The sequence below is a fragment of the Lynx canadensis genome, chromosome F2, assembly GCF_007474595.2.
Source record: "Lynx canadensis isolate LIC74 chromosome F2, mLynCan4.pri.v2, whole genome shotgun sequence".
Taxonomy (NCBI): Eukaryota; Metazoa; Chordata; class Mammalia; order Carnivora; family Felidae; genus Lynx; species Lynx canadensis.
The window spans coordinates 14,682,408-14,708,497 of record NC_044320.2 but is presented as its reverse complement, the minus strand read 5'-3'; positions in this window follow the sequence as shown (position 1 = coordinate 14,708,497).

Genomic DNA, 26,090 nt, shown 5'->3' with positions numbered 1-26,090 from the left:
GCTTTAGTATAGCTGACAGAACCTTCATGCTAATAAAGATGTCTGCTGGACTTGCATGTGTGTGGCATTGGGTAGGAATAGCTGCCTATAATATTCTAGTTAGTCTGCTCTCCAGTGAGCAATAGAGAGCTACATTTCTGCTAATTATCATAACCAATTAGTTGAATTCTGAATGAAAAGTCTTCAGGGCAAAATCACTTGTTCCCACTGTTCACAAAGAGTTATTAAGTTATATTACATGTGATGGTTGATCCATGACTTACAGTGAAAAAAAATGAGAAAGTTCCAGGCAACGTGGTTCCCTTCAAAAACTAGTTCCCTGAGGGAAACTGAGGATAGGCAGCAGGAAGGAAGTGGGTGTGCAGGATGTGATGCCTCTGCTTTGGGTGGAAAGAGACTCCAGGAGGCCACGGCACCCCTGATATATTGCTTTGTGGGTGAATGCAGAAGGTTCACCCATGTCCCAGATGCTCATGAGAGCAATGCATGGTGTAGTGATGCCTCTGTTAATTACAGACTCAGGACTAGAAATTCAACCTCACAGGACTTGGAAGTGTCAATATGTCCATTTTCTAAATGAGGAAATGGAGACACAGAGAGGGGAGGTGATGTATTCAAAGTCACAGCAAGTAGCTAGGCTCAGGAACTCAAACCCAGACTCTGAATATCCCACTGATCATCCTTTGTCATCACTTCTTCAGTTGCAGGAAAATCCACAGCATGGCCCCAGAAACTTATCCATGTCACGACTATCATTCTACCATTCTGCATCAGTTGGTAGCCAGGCAGGAGAACAGGACCATGCCAGTAGTCAGCTGTGAGATCTGATTTATCCCCTTCTCTGACCTCCAGATTTCTTGCCCATATTTTCTATTGGGTGAAACTACTGAGAAGCTAGTGGGAAAGATGAGCAGGAAGTGTAGTTTGCAGGTCAGAGCAGAGCGAGGAAAGGGAAAAGAGTGTAGCTGACACATAGGCAAATGAGCTCCAGCAACCACTTGCCCTTAGCTTGAGGGTTCTTGAAAGAGTTAAGTTCCAGAGAGCTGGGTGATGAAGACACTGACAAAACTTAAAGTGACAGTCGTAGTCTCATTGAATCACGAAGCCACGGGCTTGGGATAAAAACAGTAATTAGCAGGTGAAGGCATGCCACAGAGCAAAATGGCACATTAGAATGAGCATGGCTTTGGTATCCAATAGATCTAGATTCAAGTTTGTGCTCTTTCACTTATAGGGGTACGCCTGTGGGAAAACAAGGAAACCACTATGTTTTCTGGTTTACTTATCTTTAAAATGCAGATAATAAAACTTCCCTGGTAGAGCTTTGGCAATATACCAATGGTAAAATGAATATAGAGCATCTTAGCCATGTTTGGCATATGCAGGTTATCAATAAATAGTAGCCTTCAGGCTTTAGCAGGACTTGTGTCCTATAACCCTTGGAGGAAATGAATGTCCTTTAACACAAATCCTTGCCTATGTTTCTGTTTTATGGGATAAGTTTAGAAAAGAGCATTTCTTCCATCAATTTATACTCCTATCAGCAATGTTTGGTGAGTGGCCATTTTCAAACACTTACATTGATTGTGTGTCTTATCATTTTAAAATGCCTTTATGTTGACTGTTTTTTTTTTTTTTTTTTTTTTTTTTTTTTTTTTTTTTTTTTTTTTTTTTTTTTTTTTTTGTGGGCGGTGGGTGGTCATGGTCATGACCACTGACTTGGTTGAGCTGAGATGAGTGTAGGCACAAAAACAGAGGGTTGGCTTGACACTTGGCAATAACTGAGTAAAAGGATAAAGATAGAATCTGGAGTGGAATATAGGCCACTCATTTATTCATTCATTATTTTAATATTTTGAAGTCTCTCCCATGTGTGAATCACTTGTCTCAATATCACCTTCTCAAGGGGCTGATAATAATAATAGCTATCATTTCTCTAGTGTTTATTATGTGCCAGGCACTATCCTAAGTGATTTAAACTCATCAACTCTTATACTAACCAAGTGAGATAGTTTCTATTATTACCCTCATTTTACAATGTGACCTTGGCTATGAAATATTTCACTGTAGAGTGAAATAAGTTGGCCAGGTTCACACAGTTAGCAAATGGCTCAACCAGGATTTCAAATTCAGGCAAGTGTAGCTCAAGAACCTTTGCCTTCTGTCCTATATCCCTCCCCAGATACTTATGTTAGGAATATTCCATGTGTTCTTTTTGCACTCACCCTATACCTCTTACCCCCTCATGCCATTTTGCAGGTATTTCTTGTAAAGTTGTGGCAATAAGTTGAGTCAATAGAGATAATTCACATCTTAAATGAATTCTGCAAATTACCCACAAGATAAAAATCCCACCTCATCATGTGTGTGCATATATTTATGAAATCTAGGTTCATTGGGGAGGAATAGGGCAAGAAGGAAGGAGATTCTTCATTCTCTGTTGAGTTACAACCTTGTTCCTGGGATCATTGTTAACCTGTCATCAATGGAAATATTTAAGTGGGGTTTACAATGTCATCATCACTGTTGTCACTCCTGAGCTCATACTTTCCTGTATTCAACACCATTTCCACAATTTCTCATTACATAGTGCCAGTGTTCAGCACTTCTATGCCAACTTCTTCTAGTTTATTTACATGTTCATCTGATGAAGTTTCAGTATCATCCATGAAGTTTGGCATGATCCCATTCTCAGTATTGATAAAATCTTCAAAGTCTTCATCTGCAGGTTCATTTTCTTTTTTATTTATTTATTTATTTTTGAATTTTTTTTTAACGTTTATTTATTTTTGAGACAGAGAGAGACAGAGCATGAACAGGGGAGGAGCAGAGAGAGAGGGAGACACAGAATCCGAAACAGGCTCCAGGCTCTGAGCTGTCAGCACAGAGCCCGACGTGGGGCTCGAACCCACGGACCGTGAGATCATGACCTGAGCCGAAGTCGGATGCTTAACCGACCAAGCCACCCAGGCGCCCCTGCAGGTTCATTTTCAAACATCCCTGTAGTCCAAAGCCTGTGCCAAGCATTTTTCAGTGTTGACGTATTGCATTACCTACTGCAGAAATGACAACCTTAACTCTTTTCACATGTCTTGGGTTCCTAGGCCTTTGTTCACTGCAGTAGGCATTCAGCTAAAGGAAAACAAAAGGTGGAGGGGAATCTATGCTTGCCCTCCATGGAGTATAAAATGTCTTGACCAACAACGTTGTATCACAGATGTAACACTGAGGGAGGAATCAAATGCTGAAAATATTGTTTTCTCCAAGAAGTTTAGGAAAGGGATGTGTGGAGTAGCGTCTGTGAACCATAAAACTCTACAGCTTTTTCTAGTCCAGATTCCCTGCGATGAACTCAAGCCATAGGTGCAGAGGGGTACTGAATCAGTCAGGAGGTATTTATGTGCTCACCCACACGTTCCTGTTTGCACAGTAGTTACAGATAAGTTGCGCACATCAGTTAAACATCTTGGGAGTTGGCTCTTTCCCGTCGCTGTCCACTTAAGCTTTCCTGTAGAACTGGAACATCTAAAAACAGTCACCCTGGACCCAGTGTCAAAACCTGCTGGGGTTTCCTCATTAGCCATTGCTCGTGTTTTTCTAGAAAGAGTACCAGTAGAGAGCTATTTCCTGAGCGTTGGCAAATTTGTGAAGGATTAAGGTGTTCATCAGATATGATCTTGGCAAATTTACACATGTAATTCTCAGCTGCTTCATGATCAACAGAAGCTTTTTCACCACAGATTTTCAAATATTTTGCACCCTGACACCTTTTAAGTTTCTGCAGCCAACTTTCTGAATATTCACACTTACCTTCCGTGTTTACTTCTTCGTGGAATAGCCTGGCTGGTTTCATGATCAGCAAGCAAGTCAGTGGTATATGTTCACTTCACTGTTTTCAAATCTAATAAATCCCAAGTCCTGATCTTTATATTTTCCTCAAGACAAGGTTCCTCTCATTTTTCTGTAGTTCTTGGTTGTCATAGTCACTGTAAAACACCAACAAATTGTCTTTCAATTTCACTAAATTGTATATGGTGGTGGTTCCCACTTTGTATTCTATGAGTGACCTCAGAGACACATCATAGCAGCTCCCCTTTCCTTGCTATTGATAAATGTATCACCTCTTTCTCTTCTCCTGTTATTCATTGGGATATTTTTACCTTTATTATTATTCTTTTTACATTTTCAGAGTATAATTAAAAGCCACAACCCCTTCCTCCCTCAATTTAACAAAAATAACAACTAGCAGCAGAGGCACGTGATCGGTAGAAACACTGAGACAAAACTGGCATCAGATGTCAGTTCAGGTCTTATTTTGGTACCAAACTTGCAAACGACAATACCAACAACACTTCTGGAATTGTGGATGAGAGGTTATGAACTGTATCGTCGTGGGACAAATGTGGAAACTGAGGGTGGGCGGGATTACTTCTATTTGTAAGAATTGCTTGCCTCAGTTACACTTTGAAGTTTGAAGTTTGAATATGCGCTTAAACACTTTGTTGAGTGGTGTAATTGAGCAAGTTGTTCATGTTTTGTGTATCTGTTTCTTCAGTGGTACATGGGGATGCTAATCCCCACCTTGAGAATTACCAAGAGAATTGGACCCCATAACATATTTCAGTATATAATCTGATTATTAACAGATATAAGACTCTCTTTGCCCAGTCTCATTCTTCCATATGCAGGAGTCAGTGAGAGCTCTCTACATGCATTGACTACTCGGAGAAGTAGACGAATGGACTTTTAAACACTCATAACCAAGGTTTTTAGTTGTAGGAACCATGCTTTTGGAGTCTTCTAGGCTAAAGACATGGCTTTGAATGTCAAAAGTCAGAGTCCCAGGGACTCATAGAGCATAGATTTTTATACCATAAAATAACAGCATGTTATGAATGGAAGACAGTTTAAGAGTATTTTTTTCCCTCACCATTACACACATCCCAAAGGAAAGCAAGAGTGTTGGGCAATGGTAGATATTTCTGAGGGCACCTTGAGCCCCATCCCTGGGCTGACTCTGTTTCTATTGAGATAGAAGCAGGAGGAAACTGGAGTAGGATTCAGAGGACCTAAGAACAGATGGGACTTGCATGTGAATCCCCATGACATACACAGGAGACTTACAGAGTTCTTGAGAATTCTGTGCTATCAGCTTGGGCTGAAAGAGATTACTAAATGAAAAAAGGCTCTTTGCCTTCAACATTGTACTGGCAAGAAACAAGCTGATAAAACTACTCAGTTGCAAGCAAATGCCATCTTTTATGAAAAAGTAAGGATAACTCAGATGGAGGCTCAACCCCGAGGGGTAGAACAGTGGACCCGGAGGGAAGAGGCACAAACCTCAGAGGATTGATTATTAGGCCTTGAAACCTAATAAAAATTTCCTGGATGGATTTTAAAATGGCTTGACTCTTTTTTTTTTCCTTTCATTTTCTTCCCTTTTTGAACAGGGATATCTATAACTGTCATTTTATGTCTTTCCCAGCATTGCATTTGGGGGCAGACAACTTATCTCGTGAGTTTCACAGGCCCACAGACAGAGATGAATTGTGTCCCAGGATGGATTATACCCAGAGCCTTCCCCTTATGTAATTTAGATGATTTAGATACTGAGATTTGGGTCCTTTGAACTGATTTGATTTACACAAGGTTTTGAACTTTGAGGGATCCTGTCAGGGGATGAAGCTTTTGGGGAATTTGGGATGGAGAGAATGTGTTTTGTGTGTGAGACAAACATGAATCTTTTGGGCCAAAGGTGGACTGTGGTAGGTTGAATAATGGCTCCTTAGCCAGATTCACATCCCGATTCTCAGAGCCAGTGAGTACGTTACCTTACATGGCAGAGGGATGCTGCAAGTGTGATTAAATTAAGGTCATTGAGAATGAGAGATTATCCTGGATTATCTGGGTGGGTCTAGTAAAATCACATGACTCCTTAAAAGCAGGGACCATTTTCTGGCTGTGATCAGAAGAGGAGATATAATGATGGAAGCGGGGTCAGAGAGAGGCTATGTCACTGGCTTTGAAGATGGAGGAAGGGATCCGTACACAAGGAATGTGGGCAGAGCCTATAGAAGATAGAAAAGCCAAGGAAATGGCTTTCCTATGCCTACCACCTTCTTTCCCTGCCTGCCACCTCAGAAAGAAACAGTCTCGCCAACACCTTAATTTTAACCCAGCGAAACCCTTTTCTGACCTCCAGGACTGTAAGATAATAAATTTGTTCTGTTTTAAGCCATTAAATTTGTGGTAATTTGTTATGGCAGCAATAAAGTGCATGCAAGCATATCAAGGTATCTCTCATGTGGATCTTACTTGAAAACAGGTAAAAGCCATTGCTAAAGAAAGATATTTGGGGTCGGAAGAGATTCCACCCAGACTTCATGGAATGAGTAGCATTTAAGCTGGACACCAGGCATAACTGATAGAGAAGATTCTCCATTGTAATCAAAGCCAGAGTGGCCTGGACGGATATGCAGAGTGCTATGGGGGGAATCCGTGCCATCTGGGACATCATCCATTAAAAGGACCAGACACTTTCTGCCTGCTGCTTTGAGATCCTTTTAGTTATTGTGCCTCTGGGACTAGAAACCTCAAAATATGTTGCAGTTAGAGTTCTTAAATCACACGGTTCATTATCATTGCCCCTGGGAAACTCAGTGATTTCTATGCACACAACAGAGACTTGTATGAACTATTACTCCCTGAGATGTCATTCTCACTTCTAGCTCCTTTGTCAACTTCCTGAGTGACCTTGGGAAAATCATCAACCATCTCCTGGGTTTCATTTTCTTCTTCAAGGAGATAACAGTCTCCTAGTCCCTTCCTCGTACTTTTTTTTTTTTTTTTTTTTTTGCCACTCTTGTACCAAATTCCACTTTTCAGCTCATAGAGGAGTGGATGGATGAATTAGAGACTTTCTGTCAAGCAAGGGATTTGAACTTTTCTAGAGTGATTCTTGAGTTTATTTAGGCGATAGAGTACCTGGAATGTGCTGCGTACCTCTTTTTGAAGAATGCCGTGAAGCGATGATATATTTAATTCTGGGATATGCAGTAGGGACAGTTTTACTTCCAGTCTGACAGTCTGCATCTGATTTAAAAACCACAACCTGAGTACCCATATCCACTAAAAGAACAAGATGTTGGTCTAAACACGGTCGGCTGTTCCTGAGTTTTTCTGGTAATATTTCTCTGCTGCTTGTTCATTCGTTTTGTCATCTGCCAGTACTTTAGGTAGCAGATGTCCAAAGTTTAAGAAAAATCTATCTGGGAAGAAACTTGAAATTGGACAAAAAATGTGATCTCAAATGAGTTTTTTCTTGGATAATTGGAAAAAAAAAATTGCCATCATTTGGTTTCATGGCGGAGCACCTCCCTCAAGGCTTCAGACACCTGGCATTCCATGCAAGCATGTTTGAGAACTCCCATGGCTCTGAGCACACAAAGAGATTCCTGAGCAGAAAGGCCAGCATCTTGTTTCCTTTTGTATTCTGGAACATATTTAAATAGTTACCGTCTCTCCTCACTATTTAACAATAATAGCTAATATTTACTGAACACTTCCGGTTTCTCAGATGCTGTGCTAAACCCTAAGTACATGTTAGGATACTATTATTATCACCCCAGTCTTACAGAGGAGACAGTGGATCTCACAAAGATTATCTGCTCAAGGTCACAAAGCTTATATGCGGAGAGACAGGATTCAAACCCACAGCCGGATCCCAGAGCCTGGAATCAGTGCTCTACTTCCCAGTTCCAAATCTTACTCCCTCCTCCATGAAGCGCCGCCCTATGCCCACTGTCAAACCCAAGATGCACTCACCTCTCCCATTCTGAGGTCCCTTTTTTTTAAGTTTGTTTATTATTTTGGGTGACAGAGAGAGCAAGTACACAAGTGGGGGAGGGGCAGAGAGAGAGAGAGAGAGAGAGAGAGAGAGAGAGAACCCCAAGCAGGTTCCACACTGTTAGCATGGAGACTGATGCAGGGCTCGAACTCACAAACCACAAGATCCTGACCTGAGTGGAAGTTGGATGCTTAACTGATGAGCCACCCAGGTGCTCCCCCCAGTCTGAGGTTCTTATAGCATTCACTCCTGTGCCTGGGTCTGTGCTTTCTCTCCTCAACCAGTGGCGCACCTCCTCAAGGTTGGTGCACTGTGGCTCTTAGAGTCCTGAGCCTGTGTGACTGTGCGGGTCACGCTGTGAGCTGCAGAGCTGAGCAGAGTAGCAGGTAGAGAACTTTGCTGTAGGAGCCCCTCTTGCTGTTTTCCTGGTTGCCTTCGTTCCAGGTCAGAAGTCAACTTTTTGGAGAGATATTTCCTGATCATACTACCCAAAATGGTCTCTTTCCCCGGATGCCACCCTGTGTGCATGCACCCTAACCAGAAACCCTTGTCTGCTCACTTGTGTATCGTCTTGTCCCTCTCCCCAGGAATGGCAACTCCAGGAGGGCAGGGATCTTATCCATGTTGCTCATGTTTGTCCCTTCAGTGCCTAAGAACAATGACTGGCATATAAAATATACTCAAGTATTTGTTGAAGAAATACATGAATGGACACCCTGAAATGTTTTTGAAATGCTTTATTCATTAGGTAAATATTGAATATCAGTGTTGTGCTGGACATTGTTCTAGGTGTCAGGGATACGATGTGAGCCCTGGAAAGCAAACCACTTAAAAACACACGGACTCTGGTGGTGTCTTCAGATTTTCAACAGCCAGGCCATTTGGTTAAAATGATGATCATGTAGCATGGTTTACTTTTGTCCTGACCTAAGTAGTAGTAATAATAATAACAATAATAATAAATAGTAACAATACCCCTTTCACTCTCAAAAATGTCTTGGGTTGGATAATTATGTATTCAGCATAAACTTGATGTATCAATGCCATAAATGCTAGCAGACAGGCAAACAGCAGATAAAGTAACCCTGTTATGAATTAGTCAAAGAATGGGCCTTCTTGTTGTGCATTGTATTCATTTCCCGGTGTTACAAGTGATGGCATGACATTGCAGACTGGCTTCAGCAGAAACATCAAGGGGAATAGGCAGATTTGCAAAGCTGAAAAGCTTGCCTCAGGCAAGGTAGGACCCAGACCTCAAACTCCAAATTGTTCCCCTCATCCCCGAGCAGCCCTCACCTCACTCTTCCTAGTATCCTGTGGAAGCAACAGGCTTGGTCTCATCCCGTCTCAGTTCAAGTACAGCACAGGCAAGTGTGAGCCTTTCCCAGAAGCACTTGTACTGGTCCTGAGACTGACACTGACCAGTCCAGGTTGGGTCCTGCACTCCTGCCCTCCCCAGAGAAAGGTGGAGTGCTGGTTGGCTAGAGCATGGGTTATGTTTCCCATCCTTGTAGCTGAATATGGAGTCCTACCCAGACCACATATCCAGAGATTGGGAGAGCAGTATGTCTGTCCAAAAATAGAAATAAGGAATTTTCCAGAAGAAAAGGGGATGTTTTCAAACTATGGGTAGGGAACCTAATGTGCCCTCTACAATCTGACTGTTTATTGTTTGTGGACACATGTATGTTTCTGGGCTGATCAACTGTCTTACTGAAGTGGACCATACCTCCAGTCAAACAATTTTATTTCTATATCATCTCTTTCTCAGGTTCCTCTTTTACAGATCCAAATAAGGCTTTCTTTTTTCTTTGCATCACAACCTCATGTAAGAATCCCTTACTTTCCCTACAGTATGTGGCAAGCCTTCACACACCTTGGTTTACTCACTGATAGGACATCTACGTACAGATGTACAAGTTGTGCGCTGCACATACACCATATGAGTTGTGTGTGAGTTGTGCAAGATGGTGACCCTATGTAATCCTCACAGAAATTCTCTTAGCAAGTGAGGACAGCGGGGCACAGAAAAGTTAATTGATTTGCTTAAGGTCGTCCTCCAAATCCTTTGTTCCTACACTTAGAGAATCTGATGAAGTCAAAAAAGTTCTCATGCTTACCTGGGAAAGAAGTAATCACTCATTGCTTTTAAATCCTCCTCGTGCCTTTAAATAAACGCTTTTACTGAAGCCTTGGAGATTATGATAAGGTATTCTCATTTTTGTTTTACATTTAGACAGATTAAGCAAAAACAGATTTAAAGAACAGTGAACCATCTGCAGTGTTTATAGTCTTAAGTGCAGAAGAAACCCATAGACATGATTAATTCTGTGAAAGGTATGCAAAGCACCAGAATTTCTAAATCCTGCTTGGGTCTCTTTGTTCCCAGTCTTATCCAGTTAATAGTTCCCAAATCAAACTTGGAAAGAAACATGGGAATTTAGAGTGTGGTTCTTGAGTTTTAGTGCTGTTACTAATCACTGTGGGTGCTTGTTAAAAATACAAATTCCCAGCCTCCACTGTGAGATATTCTGATTCAATGTGTCTGGAATCTTCATTTTTAACAAGCACCCTGGTGACTGTGATGTGATGCTTCCATGAACATTCTTTGAGAAATAGAGGTTTTGAAATGCGGTTTCTAATCCAATTGAGACGAGCCATCCTTTTCTGCATCCATGTAATATTCCTTGACTAGGTGCCTGTAATGGTCACAGTCCTAGGAGCGCATAGGTTTTGGACTTTCAAAACAGTCTGTCGTTTGCCTTTTGGTATTTGCAGTAAGAATATCTTGGAAGAAGTTACCCCTTTTTGAAAGTAGACAAATATGCGAAGGCCAGAGGTGTGAAAGGCTCTGTATCCCAGGGAAGGGTTCTGAGCGCAAAGTGTCTTTCCTTCTGAGATACCCGTTTGGGTGACAGAGGCAGACTGGACATTGGGAAGCCGGCCTTTCATCTTTACATAGAAGTGGCAGTGCAAGAGATACTCAGGCTGATGTCAGTAAAGAAGACGTGAGAAACGTTTTGTGCACCAATATTACATGCCTCTGCTTTATTTCCCTGTTGAATCAAGAGGAAGCACATCCTCCCTCTAAAAATGCGGCATGAGAGTAGCCAACAAATATAAAGTCTCGGCCTCAGCTGTGATTAAAGATAGGAAAGGAGTATTTGTCTTGTGTCTCCACTCTGACACCTGGGGAAACTGAGGCTCAGATAGATTAAGTGGCTTGCCCAATATCACACAGCTGGTGTGTGATTGTTAATTATCTCTTACTAACAAACCACCCTGGAACTTAGGTACTAAAAACAGCAATTTATTATTATGTCAGAGTTCTGGAAGTTGATTGGGCTCAGCTGGGAGGTTCTTACTTGGGGTCTCCAAATGGTTGCAGTCGGATAGCAGATGGGGCTGAAGCTGTCTGAAGGATGAACTGGGCTTGATGTCCAAGATGCCTTTTTCCAACCTGCCTGGTGCTTTGGTGTTCTGTGGCCTTTTTCTCTTCCTACATCACATCTTATCCTCCAGGGCCTTGGCTTGTGCTTTGCACAGCAGAGTGGATTCAAGGTAGGCACACTTCTTGTATGATGGCTAGATTCCAAGATGGCAGGAAGAAAGTGCTCCCAGGCCAGTTAGGGCTACACACGATACAACATCATTTCCACCGTATCCTGTTGGTCAAAGCTGTCACAGGCTCTGTCAGATCCAAGGAGGTAGAGAAATACACTCTGCCTCTTGATAGGAAAATGTCAAGGTCGCATTGCAGAAAACCATATGGGATGAGAGATACTGGTGCGGCCATCTTTGGGCGAATTGATTTTGCATGTGGAGAAGATGTGCATCATTAGAGGCCAGAGGGAAAACTCTGATATCTTGTCTACAAAGATGGCAGCCCAATGAATCATGCCTTATGGTATTCATGTTCTATATAATCCTTAGCCCTTGAATTTTGGCTGACTCTGTGACTTTTTCTTGACCGACAGAATATGGCAGAAGGGATACTGTGTGACATTGGAGGCTAGTTCATAAGAAGACGTGCAGCTTTCTTGTCTTTTGGAATGCTCATTATTGGGGAAGCCAGCTGTCAAGTAAGAAGTTGACTACCCCAATACTACTATGCTTTCAGGAAGTCCAAGTTAACTAAATGGAGAGAGACAGAGAGATTCCCTGCAGCCACAGCTATTCCAACCGTTCCAGTACAAATGCCAGACATATGAGTAAAGAAATTATTTGGGACATTCCAGACTCAGCAGGACCATGGGGAGAATAACAGAGGAATCCAGGTGATTGTCAGAATGGAGACCCCAGACAGAGAGCCTCAGTGAAGCTGTCCTGGCCATTTTTAGCAAGCTCCTCAGTGTAGGCACCATGCCTGCTGTGAGCAGAATAAAATAGCTATTGCTTTATGCCATTAAATTTTGGGATGCTTTCTTATGCAACAAGGTAGCTAGAACACCTAATGATAATAATAACTATTTCCAGCCACTGTGATAAGTGCATTATGTATACTTACATCATATAAATATATGTGTGTGTATATGTGTATATATATGTATATATATACACACTCATATATTTATGAAATCTATTTCTTGTACTTATATATTTTTATGTATAAAATAAGTATATGTATACTAGATCTATTACACATATCTATATATAATATAATCTACACAGTAACCTTGCAAAAGTATAATTCAGAATGTTACTCTACTTTGTAGATGAAATAAAAGTTAAGTAGCTTGCTCTAGAAACTAGAATGTGGCAGAGCTAGAACTCAAGATAGGTGAGCTGACTCTGACAGCCATAAGAGTTCATGCTGAAGTCCAAAGCCCATGCTCTTCCTCTGTTTCACATTGCTTGGTCCTTTTCTAGCTTTGGCTCAGTTGAGCCAATTAAAATCTTTACAAATAGAGCAGAATCTTTTGTGCGTACAATATAAAGGAAGAGTAGGAATAGGCTCTGTTTGTAGAAAAATACCTGGTTCTGATGGGGACGTGTGATGGGGGGTGAGGTTGGGCTGGAGTTTCGACCACCTTTCCCTCTTCTCTTACACATTTTCTAGAATTTTCCTGGCATTCAGTTGAGAACATGTGTCCTGTGAAAGTGGGAGAAGGCCAGAAATAGCTCATTTGAACTAGTGCATGGAATTGCATTGGAAACAGGTATGATTTTGGTAAGACCACAGGGCAACCAAAGTAAAGATGGTAGGACACACAAGGTGATTCTGTGCTTTAATGACTTGAGGACAGCCTATCCAACTTGTCATCAGAAGTTCCAAAAGTTGCTGAATAGCTGGAAGAACCAGGCAACTGGCTGGCTCACTCCCTGAAGCTTTTTGCAGCTGCAAGCAAATGCCTTGAATCAATTTTGATTTTTCACTTTGGGGAGATAAGAGATATGGCCATGGATTCCTACCAATGGATAATGATGCAGCCCTGTCTTTGCCAACTGGCTAGTCAACCCTTCTTGCTCCATTAGCAGAATGGAATTATACTATTGGCCCTAGTACCTCTGGAAGGCTTCCATGATTCCTGTGGCCTTTCCTCTTGTGCTTTTTCTCTATTTTTTTTTTTTTTTGCCTGGATAAACGAGTGCCTAGAAGAATGCCAGAGATGCAGCATTTGCTAAATGAATGAACTCCTCCATCCTTTACTCTTCAGTATTTGGTAACATTCATGAGGTAGTATGGGACTTTCCCTTCAGCAACCAGCTTACCTTGTAGGGCTGCTATGGGGATTGAGGAGATAATTCAGGTAGAGTACGGAGAGTAGTGCCTGGTTTCCAGGGGTGCTTGGTCACTGTTGGCCATTAGCTTCCCTCCACCCTCATAGCTCTGTCTGTGCTCCTGACTCATGTCCTTTCCTTAGTTCTTTGCCCCATGGTCTATACCCTCATAGGGCTTTCCTCCTGCTGATCTCTTTGCTTTCTGGTCACCCTCCCACAACACACTCTGTCTACTTAACTCCTACTCATCCTTCTGATCTCAATTCAAGAGGCCCTTTCTTGGAGAAATCTTTCTTGCTCCCTCCAGGCTGGGTCAGCTCTTTTTCGTAGGCCCTCATGGTACCTTTCCTCTCAGCCACAGCTCCTGCCAGTACTGTAATTATACATCCAATGGTGTGATTATTTTTGAGGATTATTTGTCTCATTTAGGATATAAATTGCGAGAAAGATTGGATTTTGTGTATTTCAGTCTCAATCCTAGGCTCAGTGCCTTCCTGACAGATAGTGGTAGCTAATACATTTTTGTTGAATAAATAAAGATTGCTGAAATAAATTTCAAGTTCTTGGAGTAGTCGTGTGGAAAAACAGCACTCAATTAAAGTCATTTTCTTAGTTCGTAGTCAAAGCCGTGGAAGAGCAGTCTCAGGAAATGAATATCAGTTATAGCATGGCTATCCTATTATACGCATATGATGCATCTTTATGTAAACTCTGTGAGATTTAGAATGGTTGCTCCCATTTAACAGTTGATGAAGCTAAGGTCTCAGAGGTAATAAGTGGGGGAGCTAAAATTGACTATTGCTGTCTTTCATATATAGGTGATACAGCCATATTTTATATGTATGTATATATATACGTATACATATACATATACATACATATACATATACATGTATACATATATATACATATACGTATGTATATGTATATGTATATATATATAGTTGTTTTCTATTATGTATACACACATCTTTTGTTACAGGAACTTATAAAATTGTTAAAATTATAAAATTTCATTTGGTAAAGGAGGAATTATAACACTAGAAGAGTTGGAGGAAGGAACAAAGGAAATGAATCATTTGGATACATCAACTATTTGGAAATGATAAGGGTATCCTAGATGTTAGCACGTCAAATGGGCTTATAAAATCATTTGACTGATTTTATAAATGAAGTGAAGAATGTAAATGCATGCAAATAAAGTCACGAACTGAGACTAAATGGGGAGATCTAAGAGAGGAGCATGAGGTAATATTTTATTTCTTACACCCAGCCATTAAAACAGCATGGCAACCAAGAGACATGTTTGAAGGGGCTCATGGATCCCAGTGCAAAGCATACCAAAAAAAAAAAAAAAAAAAAAAAAAACATGTATAGGATATAAGAATACAGAGAAGTAGTCAAAATTAGTGCTTTGACAGATCCTTCATCTTTGAGACAATTGTGATAGTCTCTTATATGGTATTACTTATAATATGGCCTTATATGGTATTATAATACGGCCTTCTCTTATACGGTATTAAAAATCACACCTAGGTATTACTACCCTATAGATGAGGAATTCCAGCATAGATCATAATTTCAAAAAAAATCAAATTTTCTTTTCATTTCCAATGATTACATTGTGTCTACACAAAGTGCAGCAAATGGCTGCATAGTTATTCTTTGAATTTGCACTTAATAGATCAGTTGCTTAAAAACTGTATTTTTAAAAAAGTAGAAAAACTATCCAGTTCCATAGAATAATATTGTCACTAAAATCTTACAGAAAGCAGATTGAGGAGTTGTTCTGGTTAAATCTGGGATGGAGGCCCTGGGACCTTGTCTACTTGCCTCGCTTCTCTCACTCCACAGTGATTTATGCAGCAATAGGTCTTAGCTATATGCTAGGGCTCTGTGAAACTCAACATGAAAACCATTATGGAAGAATAGTAAGCTGGAGTACTCAATCCTCAAGTACTCATGTTTTCTAGTAGCACATATCCTCTGGATAATTCTTCGTCCCTCTTTATTCTATGTAGACAGGATTGACCAGCTGATTTGGGAGACCCGTAGGGTATTTACTTTGTGGTCTGTGGGCAACCCACATTTTCCCACTTTTCACGGACTGGGTTGTGAAAGAGAAGAATAAACAAGTTATGCACACACATACATGCCCCCAATTTTTCCTATGGTGTCTTCTTTTCATGGAATGTCTTTCATTATGTCTCAATAAACTGGAGACAATTCTTCAGGGTTCAACCAAATAGTTCTTTCTATGTAGCCTTCTCTCACCTGTACTGGAAAAATAACAACTTCCCTAGTATCACCAAAGCCTGTTATGTAGGCTTTATATTCCATTGCATGGTGATTATTTATGTATCTATTCTACTTACTCATTCACGAATTCATTCAATGAATATTAATTGAACACCTGTTATGTGCTAGACACTGTTCCAGGTCCTGGAGACTTAGCACTAAACAAAACAAATAAAATCTATGAGGCCAAGAGAAGTCATGTTATATTCAGCTCCATAACCCCTGTGTTTAGCATCTGGCATGCAGTACAGCTCAATAAATATGTGTCAACATGAAGTGACACAAGATCTGTTTTTTTCGGCACCACTCATGGTTTATATGCCTAGGACAGATGATGGATTTGAATCAGGATGATATTTCTCTATTTGCAATACATTTTGGAAGCCATCTAACACTTGTCATGGAAGGCATGAGGGTTCATCATCCACCTGGCTCACTTTATTTTGGTTTCATTTATAACACAAATAGCTTTTGATGAAGATAAGCTCCCAAGCTGCCAAGATTGTACTTTTAGCGGGTCTGAGAACGAAAACATTGGTGTTTTAGTTAGCCTTGCTTGTTTTTATGGAGAGCCTTTTATATTGCCTCAAGAAAAAGGGTGATTATTGTAAAAATCGACATGGATGGGATCAGGAATAGGAAAATCACCAGGATTAGAGGCAGTGCAAAGTATTGGCTGTTCTATTTGTCTCTTTTTCATTAACCCACGGTTTTTCTCCTGTGGTTTCTCAGCTTCTACCTGCATATCTGCTTCATTCTACTCTTTTTACTGACTGGCTTCCTGTTTACTGTGGTTTTGCTCTCTATAACTCTAACTTGCATATTGCCCATTACAGTCTGCTTTCTTCAGGAAATTTTCCTCTTTTTTATTAATGTTTTTTTATTTATTTTGAAAGAGAGAGAAAGATAGAGCATGAATGGGGAGGGGAAGAGAGAGAGGGAGAGAGAGAGAATCCCAAGCAGATTTTATACTGTCAGCACAGAGCCTGATGTGGGGCTTGAACTCATGAACTGTGAGGTCATGACCTGAACCAAAATCAAGAGTCAGATACTTACCTGACTGAGCCACCCAGGCACCCCATCCTCTCTCTTTCTTTTTTTTTTCAAATGTCTTTCTACTCATAAACTTGTTTTTTTGTAGTATAGTATACAGACAAAAAAAATCACACATATTTTTGGTGTACAACTCAGTGATTATTTTCGGAAGTTAACATACTTGAATTACCACAACTTAGATGAAGCAATGGAACATTACCAGCATCCTACAAGCTCCTCACCCCCGTCCCAGTCACCAATCCTTCCCCAAAGGTTACTGGTAGCTTGGCTTCTAACACCATAGCTTAGTTTGCCCATTTTGACATTTATAAAAATGTAATCATATACTCTCTACTCTTTGAGTCCGGTTTCTTAGTACTTAGTACTGTATTTGTGATATTCATCCATGTTGTTCTGTTTAGCACTGGTTCATTCATTTTGATTATGTGTAGTCATTTATTGTATGAGTATATACTATACCATATTTATCATTCTTCTTTTGATAGCCATTTAGGCTGTTTTCCAGTTTGGAGTTGTTATGGATAATGCTGCTATGCAAATTTTTGTGGGTTTTTTTTGGGGTATATTTGTGTGTGTGTATACACACACACACACACACACACACACACACATATATATGTGTGAGAATGGAACTGTGCATCGTACATATATGTTTTACTTTGGTAGATACTCCCCAAGAGTTTTTCAGAGTGATTGTCTCAATTCCCCCCCCGCCCCCCGCCAAGCAGTGCAGAAGAGTTCTAGACGTGCACCATATCCTCACCCTTACTGACAGCTGGTATTATCAATCTTTTTCTTTTTAGTCATTCCAATTGGTGTGTGAGAGCATCTCATAATAGCCCTAATTTGCATCTCCTGAATGACCAACGAGGTTAAGCATCTCTTTATATGTTTGATGTCATTTGAGTGGGGTGCCTCATATATCATTTTTGCCCGGGTCAGTTTGGCTCACTCCTGTTGTCCTCGCATAATTACTGAGTAGGGGCCCTTTCACTCTTAAGTGGTCCCAGTTTGGATGGGGTAATATATGGCCACCCTACATAGCATATGCTCTTTTGTGAAATCCTGTTCAAATCTTTTGACCATTTTCTTATCATGTTATCTGTCTTTTTTGCATTGATCTATGTGAACTATTTATATAATACGCATAAGTCTTTTGTTGGTTATTCATGTTATAAATATATTCTACTCTGTGCCTTGACAGGTAATTTCTTAATTCATTATTTTTGGTTTTGTGTCTCACTCTTAACCAACTCTGTCTTTCTAGATCAAATAATAAAAATAATCTGAACGGCCTAATCTTTTCATACAGGACATGGCTGTGCCTCAGATACCAAAGTCCTGTTCCATCACTTGTGTCCAAGGAATGGGGTGGGTGAGTCAGAGTCTGATAACATATGACACGGCTGCTCATTGCTGTCGCCTGAGGAGGGGCTTTGGCAAAGCATCTTCTTTCAGAAGGAGAAGCAAACATGAAGGATGGACTTGGGTTTTCATTGGGCTCTGCCATTCAGCTGGTAACCAGTTTCATGTTTGAATTTCTTTACCTCCAAAAAGGAAAAAAATGCTTATTTTAGCGTGTTCTTTGAAGGGCTAAGTGGCATATGTTACATAAAAGCACAGAGGACCAGGCATGGAAGATAATGGATGTCTAATATGTGCACATTTTATTCTTTTTTTCTCTTTTTCTTTTTTCTGTCCTTTCCTTCTTCTCTCCTTTATTCTCTTTGCCCTCTCTCCTTCCTTTTATATATGGCATAAAGGAAATAGAAGATCTGATCTCTTCACCTTGGACCCACAGCCTTGCTGTAGACACGTGATTTAGCACATATGACACAATTTTGATGAGCCACACAGAAGAGTTTATAATCAAGTACAAAAGAGGGGGGACGTGGGCTATAAGGCTTATTGAAGTTCAAAGACAGGAGAGATTGAAGATATCCGCCATGAAAAACAGGAATGAATCCTTTCAAGCACATTTGAAGAGATAATGTTAATCAAATCTCTAATATAGCTGCTTGATGGAAGACATTTAGTTATGCTTGAAGTAAGTGCTTTGAAATTTCAGTTGTTCATCCATTAGAAGCAGACATCAGCAATTGAGGAAGTAAAAACAAGTAGCAGATGATTACCCTTCAAGTCTGTTCTCCTGTCTCTTTGTTATGCACTGGTAAAACCAGGCCAGTCAATGACATGCCACCCTAATTGATTTTAATTAGTGTTCCACAAAAGGAACCTGATAAAAGATCATTCTGAGAGCATGTACCCAGTAGAATCTGTGAGCATTGTTGAATTGGGGGTTTCCAAATTAGCAAATAAAGATGGATTACAACAGCTTTGATGAAAACTAGTCATACCTTTCCCTTTATTCTATATTCATGAAGTACTCTTTTAAATCATTTGGAAAGTGGGTAATTGTTATCTATGAACAACGGGAGGACAAGTGGCTTATATTATTTTTTTAATTTTGGAGGAAATTTATAAATAGGAGTTCTTGTCTTTATGTTTGCCTCTTCATCTGGAAAATTCTCATTGATTCTGTCAAGATTCAGGAAAACCTTGACTTTTTCCTTAAGGGTTTTGCCCATTTACTCCAGAAAAGATAAGTATTGTGACCTCCACCTTGATCATTTAACAACTATTACTGAGTTCCTGGTCTATGCCAGGTGTGGTGGTGGGTAGCAGATATGCCATAGTGAAAAACAAAATCATGAGCCCTGCCTGAAGGCATGGAGTTTACCCAGTTATAATCATTACCATATTGTTTAAAAATTATCTGTTATAGCAATCTCTCCCATCTGGTGTGGAAACTTTGGAAGATGGAGACTCTATCTGTTCACGTCAGTATACCCCTCATCCAGCATGGTGCTGGCACCCAGTAAACTTTTATTGAGTCATTTTGAATTGATTCTGGGCAGTCTTACAACGACTTTTTTTTATGTTACTTATTAGAACATTCCTGAGGCTTTTCCTCTTCTTCTCTATCCTTCAAACAATTCTATTTTCTATTTTAGGTTTTGATTTAGGCTGGAATTACGGAGGAAGGAAAATGAGCAAAATCCATGCACCTTAGAGTCATATGTCATGTTAGATTGATTGACAGTTGTTGCCTAGAGTGGGTGGGGAATTCTAAGATCTCCTTGCAATACAGTGGAAAGAGTGCTGTGATCAATTTGTAATGTCTGCCAAGGATAGCGGCAGGACAGAAGTAACATACATGCTGTGTATTTGTCAGCTCTGCTTGATGCCTTGAGATGCAAACTTGAGAAGGGAAAAAAGGAATATGGGCAGACTATTGGTTTGGAGCCAGCACAGGTGAAAAAAGTATAGATTAGCCTCTTACTATCATATATCTGGAGTGAGTTGATTGAGGATATTCAAGTCAGAGACCTGGGACTTTATCTGTGTTATTTATCATTGATCATACACATTCAATAACTGTTACAGAAGCTGGGCATGTGAATGAACCAAAGTCTTCTGATCTCCATCCTGTGGGTCAGTAGATCCCCTGTTCCTCTAACTTAAAAGTTTTCTAATTTCCTCATCTGTCTTAAGAGATGAGGTGAATAATACTCACCCCACTCATGTCCTACTTGGGAAAATTAGTTATGGCATTGGGACTTGACATTATAATCACCTGACCTATAAGACTCAGAGTGGAAGTTGGGATGTCTGATTTCAGCTTGAGTTTTGCTCCCTGTGTAACGTTGAGCAAGTCAGTGTATTGTTCTGTACCTTAGTTTTTTCGTCTGTGAATTGAGGTGATTGGACTAAATGATACTGAAGATTCTTTTTAAATTTAATATTCTGTCTTCAGCTTGAGACCAAAGTTCACCAGATTATCTACTGAATACCTACCCTGTGGGCTGCTACCTCATCACGGGAGCTCTTTACTGCTAGGGTCTGCCAGGGCCCCGGCAAGATAAGAAACTGTATCCCTAACTCTAGGGAAGCGTTTGATCCTTGAAGGCAGGACCCACGTCTAACACACCTTCATATTTCTTTGCTCATCACTTTTGTGTTGAATTGCTGAGGCACAACTTTCTAAAGTTTATTTATTTTCAAGAGGGAGAGAGAGACAGACAGACAGACAGAGACAGAGAAAGAAAATGCTGGGGAAGAGGCAGAGAGAGAGAGAGACAGAATCCCAAGCAGGCTCTGCACTGTCAGCATAGAGCCCAATGCAGGGCTTGAACTCATGAGCCATGAGATCATGACCTGAGCCAAAACCAAAAGTAGGCCACTTAACTGACTGAGTTCCTGAGATGCCCTGAAGAAGCACAACTTTTTCTGAAAGGAAGATTCCGGAGGAGTTCACTACTATCAGTTTCTGGGGAGCATCATTTGTGTAATTAACATCAGCATGGAACCCGAAGGTAGCAACTGATTTCAGCTGTTCAAAAGGTCACACAAAATCTGCTGCCCAGGACACGGACTGGTTATGGGTTGTGGTTATTGCTGTTTTAATAAAAAAGAGGGGGAAATGGCCTTGTTTCTAAGGAAAACCTTAATAAATGTGCTTGATTTCTCTTGTATCTTTTATGCTTTTCCTGACTAGATAGTCACTGCAGGAACATAATGAGGATGCTTGGGGGCAGGGACAGGGAAGAGTAGTATATCAAACAGGAGCTATTTCTCCTTTCCGCTTTTTCCTCAGTTCCATTCCTGCTTCACCTTCAGTATAGTCCAGGCAACAGTGAGTTTACAACTTTTTTTTTTTTTAATTTTTTTTTCAACGTTTATTTTATTTTTGGGACAGAGAGAGACAGAGCATGAACGGGGGAGGGGCAGAGAGAGAGGGAGACACAGAATCGGAAACAGGCTCCAGGCTCCGAGCCATCAGCCCAGAGCCTGACGCGGGGCTCGAACTCACGGACCGCGAGATCGTGACCCGGCTGAAGTCGGACGCTTAACCGACTGCGCCACCCAGGCGCCCCGTGAGTTTACAACTTTAAGTGTATGGGAAGAGGTCTTAGTTTTCAGCCTGACAGGTACAGGAAGTGAGACTATACATGTGATCAATTCTTTTTTTACATTTATTTATTTTTGATAGAGAGAGAGCACAAGTTGGGGGTGTGCAGAGGGAGAAGGAGACACAGAATCTGAAGCAGGCTCCAGGCTCCAAGCTGTCAGCACAGAGCCCGATGTGGGGCTCAAACTCACAAACCACGAGATCATGACCTGAGCCGAAGTCAGAGGCTTCACCTACTGAGCCACCCAGGTGCCCCTGATCAATTCTTAATAACCTCCTAATGGGACATTTGGTTCCCTTCCTCTCTCGGCATACAGAGTGGTGACTCAAACACCGTAAATGGACTTCTGATGACTCCCCTTTGTCTGCAACTGAGGCAGAGGAACTTTAATCTAAAATTGCAGATTCCCAGGTATGTCCATCAGAGTCAGATTTTATTGGTATAGAGGAGGGGTCTGGGAATTTGTAGTGTTACAAAGTTAGCCCAGGTAATTCTGATAACGAATCAGGTTTAGGATCCATGATGTACTAATAAATAAGGTCAACTTCTCTTAGCATGGCATTCAAGGCCCTTTGTGGTATTCCCTCCAATCCCCTTTCTCTTTTGCAACTTACTTCTAGCCATTTCTTTTGTGCCATTCCTACCATCATGCATCACTAAATCACTGTGGCTCCCAAACATGATAGGTTCTGTACACCTCCATGCTTTGGCTCATGTTGACAAGGCTTTTGCACGGGTGTCTGATGACTTTATCCTCCCTTAAGGCCAGTTTAACCTGTGTCTTCCTGCTCTGAGTGTCCTGATAACCATCTGTCCACCTGGAGAACTAATCGATCTCTTTTTTGTGTTCCCATAATTCGCTGAACATTTTGTCTCTATTATAGCTACAGCGACATATTTTCTACTCCTAAAATTGGCACAAACAGCTGAATAGTGGGATAAAGTATCTTAAATAGAACAGAGTATTTAAAATTATTTTTGTGCTCAATTTATGAATTTTTTAAGCCAAGATAAAAATAACATACGTTAAATCAAAGAATACAGAAGTGAGTATATATAATAAAAAAACAAAACCTCTCATTTCCCTCTTCCTGGTCTGGTTCTAATTTCCTGAGACAATAGCTTAAGAAATCATTATTTTTTTAATCGATTAATGAACAATTTAGCAGAATCAAAAGGGACAGTGAAAAGTAGCTCTTTTTTCTATTTCTGTCTGCCAGATACCCATATCCGCTCTCCAGAGATAACACACTGTTACCATTTTCTTGTGGGATAGTCTGCAAGTTTTCAAATGTAGTCACCCTCTCACACACACACATGCACATACACGGAATCACACCATATTATTATATACGCATTGTACCTTGCTTTTATTACTTAACAATATATCTTGGAGATTTGTTCCATATTTGTACATACAGAAATTTCTCATTCCTTTTTTTGTTGTATATTATTTCATCACTATTAGCTGTCTGTGATTTACTTAAATTCTCTACTGATGGAAATGTAGATTGCTGTGAAACTTTTGCCACTACAAATAATTCTGCAGTATACATATATCATTTTTTTAAGTGCAAGAATACCTGTAGGATAAATTCCAAAGGATGGAATTGCTGGGTATACATTTTTATATTTAATAGATTTTTCCAGGTTGTTCTTTGTAGAGCACATAAACTTGTATCCCCACTGCCAATGCATTTGTCAAACCATTGTGTTAAGTTTTTTAAAAAACTTTTTGCCAATCTGATACTTAAGGGAGTGGTATTTCCTTATAGTTGTAATTTCCGTATGATCATAATGAGACTGCACATCTTCTGTATGGTTGAGAACCAGTTTTATATTCTTCTGGAAGCTTCCTATTCCCTTCATGATGTATTTTTAAAAAGTATTAATCAAAATTATTGATTTTTTTCCCCCTTCTGGTCTCTGGAATTCATGTCATACTTAGAGAGGTAGTCACCATGCAGAAGTTATTTTTAAAAATTACCTCTACGATTTAAAAAATTATTTTTCTCTAGAATATTTGTGATTTGATAATGTCATTTCAATATTTTCTCTAGCTGAAATTTGCTTCATTGTGAAGAATTAAGTAAGATTCAAGCATAGTTTTGTGGGTTTCCCCCCCCCCCCACATGAGTACTCACTCAGTTACACTGACATCAGTAATTCAATAATCTATATTTTTTCAACTTGTATGTAAAGCCACGTGTTTCACTATGGATCACGGGTTAATACACATTGATTCTGTTCTCCATTTTGTGCCAATGTTTTTATAATTCATGTGACAATATAATGCTATTTAAATTTTTGTAGACTTTATAAAAATTTCAGTGTCCGATTAGAGTGCTTCCCACCTCATTAGTCTTCATTTTCAGAATATACTAAAAATATGTCTTTGCATATAGAAATTTAGAACCAGAGTGCCTATTTGAAATTTATGGTAACATCAAATTTAAGTTTTTTTTTTTAATCTGGAGTGCATTAAATGTATAAAGTTGGGAATAATTAGCATATTTAACATATTGTGTCTTTATATCTGAGAACACATTATACCTTTCCTTGGTTTAATTTTTTTTTTTTTTTTTGGTGTATGTATGTCCTTTAGGAGTGTTTTAAAAGTTTCTTCATATAGCTCTTCCAGATTTCTCTTTATGTGTATTCCTAAGTATTTCAAACCTTTTTTTTAATGAGAGTTGGTCAGGTTTTAAAAAATATTATCATTATTATGGAACTCAGCTATGTAATATGAGGAACTCAGCATATTTAAATCACCTCTCAACATCTTTACCTCTTCCAAACTTTTGCTAATTATATAGTTTCTACATAGTCGTGATTACCTTGAGTTTCTTTTAATGGTCATAATTTTTACAATCATTTTAGTTATTCATACATTTATTTCTAAATGGATTCACTGCTTACCACCAGTACATTTGCTAGAGGTTTTCTAAGGATTTCTTGTTTGGCTGAATTTTATTTATTTTTTATTATATTTCATTGTGATATTCATTGTGATAATATATTAATTATATTTTGTTTTTATTTTTATCTTTATTTCATTGTGATAAGAACCTTTAACATGAGATCTACCCTCTTAACAGATTTAAAAATGTACAATATAATATTTTTAATTCCATGCTCCATGTCATGTAGTGTCTCTAGAACTTACTGGTCTTGCATTATTGAATCTTTACCCCATTGTTTTAAAGAGGCAGTTGATTAATTTCTGTGGTGCTAATTTTGATAACAATTTTATCTGCCATTACAGTTTTCATGGTCATATTTTCCTGGTGAGTGTTCTTTGCCATTTAAGTTACTTTCATTCTTTCTTCTTTTTTACGTAGTAGACATTGTATTTCGAGGAGGGTGACTCTTTTCTGATAAAGACTTAATTTTTAAATGAGGTAAGTTTTTCGCAGAGTAGTTTTTTCACATGAGGCTCATGAGGCAAGGGGCCGTCTCATTCACCGAGGAAAGCAGGGAATCCCCTGGTTTTGTGAGACTAGATTGTGTGTACAAGTGAATTCTTTTAGCCTTTACTGGTCCCAAGCAGATGCCAGCTTCCAGGATGGCTGCAACTCAGAAGCTGCCCCAAACTGCTTCATATTGTCTGCTTCTCACGGGTGTCAGAAGGACCTCAGGACACTCCTTCATCAGTTTCTGTCCAAATTTTTAAGAGGGCAATTATTTTGGGGCACCTGGGCGGCTGAGTCAGCTGAGTGCTAACTTCAGCTCAGGTCATGGTCTGGGGATCCGTGGGTTCGAGCCCCGCGTCAGACCCTGTGCTGATGGCTCAGAGCCTGGAGCCTGGTTCGGATTCTGTGTCCCTGCCCCACCCTCTGCCCCTCCCCTGCTCATACTCTGTCTCCTTTCTCAAAAATACAATAAACGTTAAGAAATTTTTTAAAAAAGAGGGCAATTATTTTGATCCTCAGGATGTGCAGGCACTTTTGAAATTGCACTCGATTGTCTGCATGAAATTCAAAACCACAGGCATCCTTTCTTTTTTATTTACTTATTTATTTATTTACATTTATTTATTTTTTAGAGACAGAGAGACAGAACACTGGTTGGGGAGGGATAGAGAGAGAAGGAGACAGAATCCGAAGCAGGCCCCAGGCTCTGGGCTGTCAGCACAGAGCCCAACATGGGGCTCAAACTCACAAACTGTGAGATCATGACCAGAGCCGAAGTCAGAA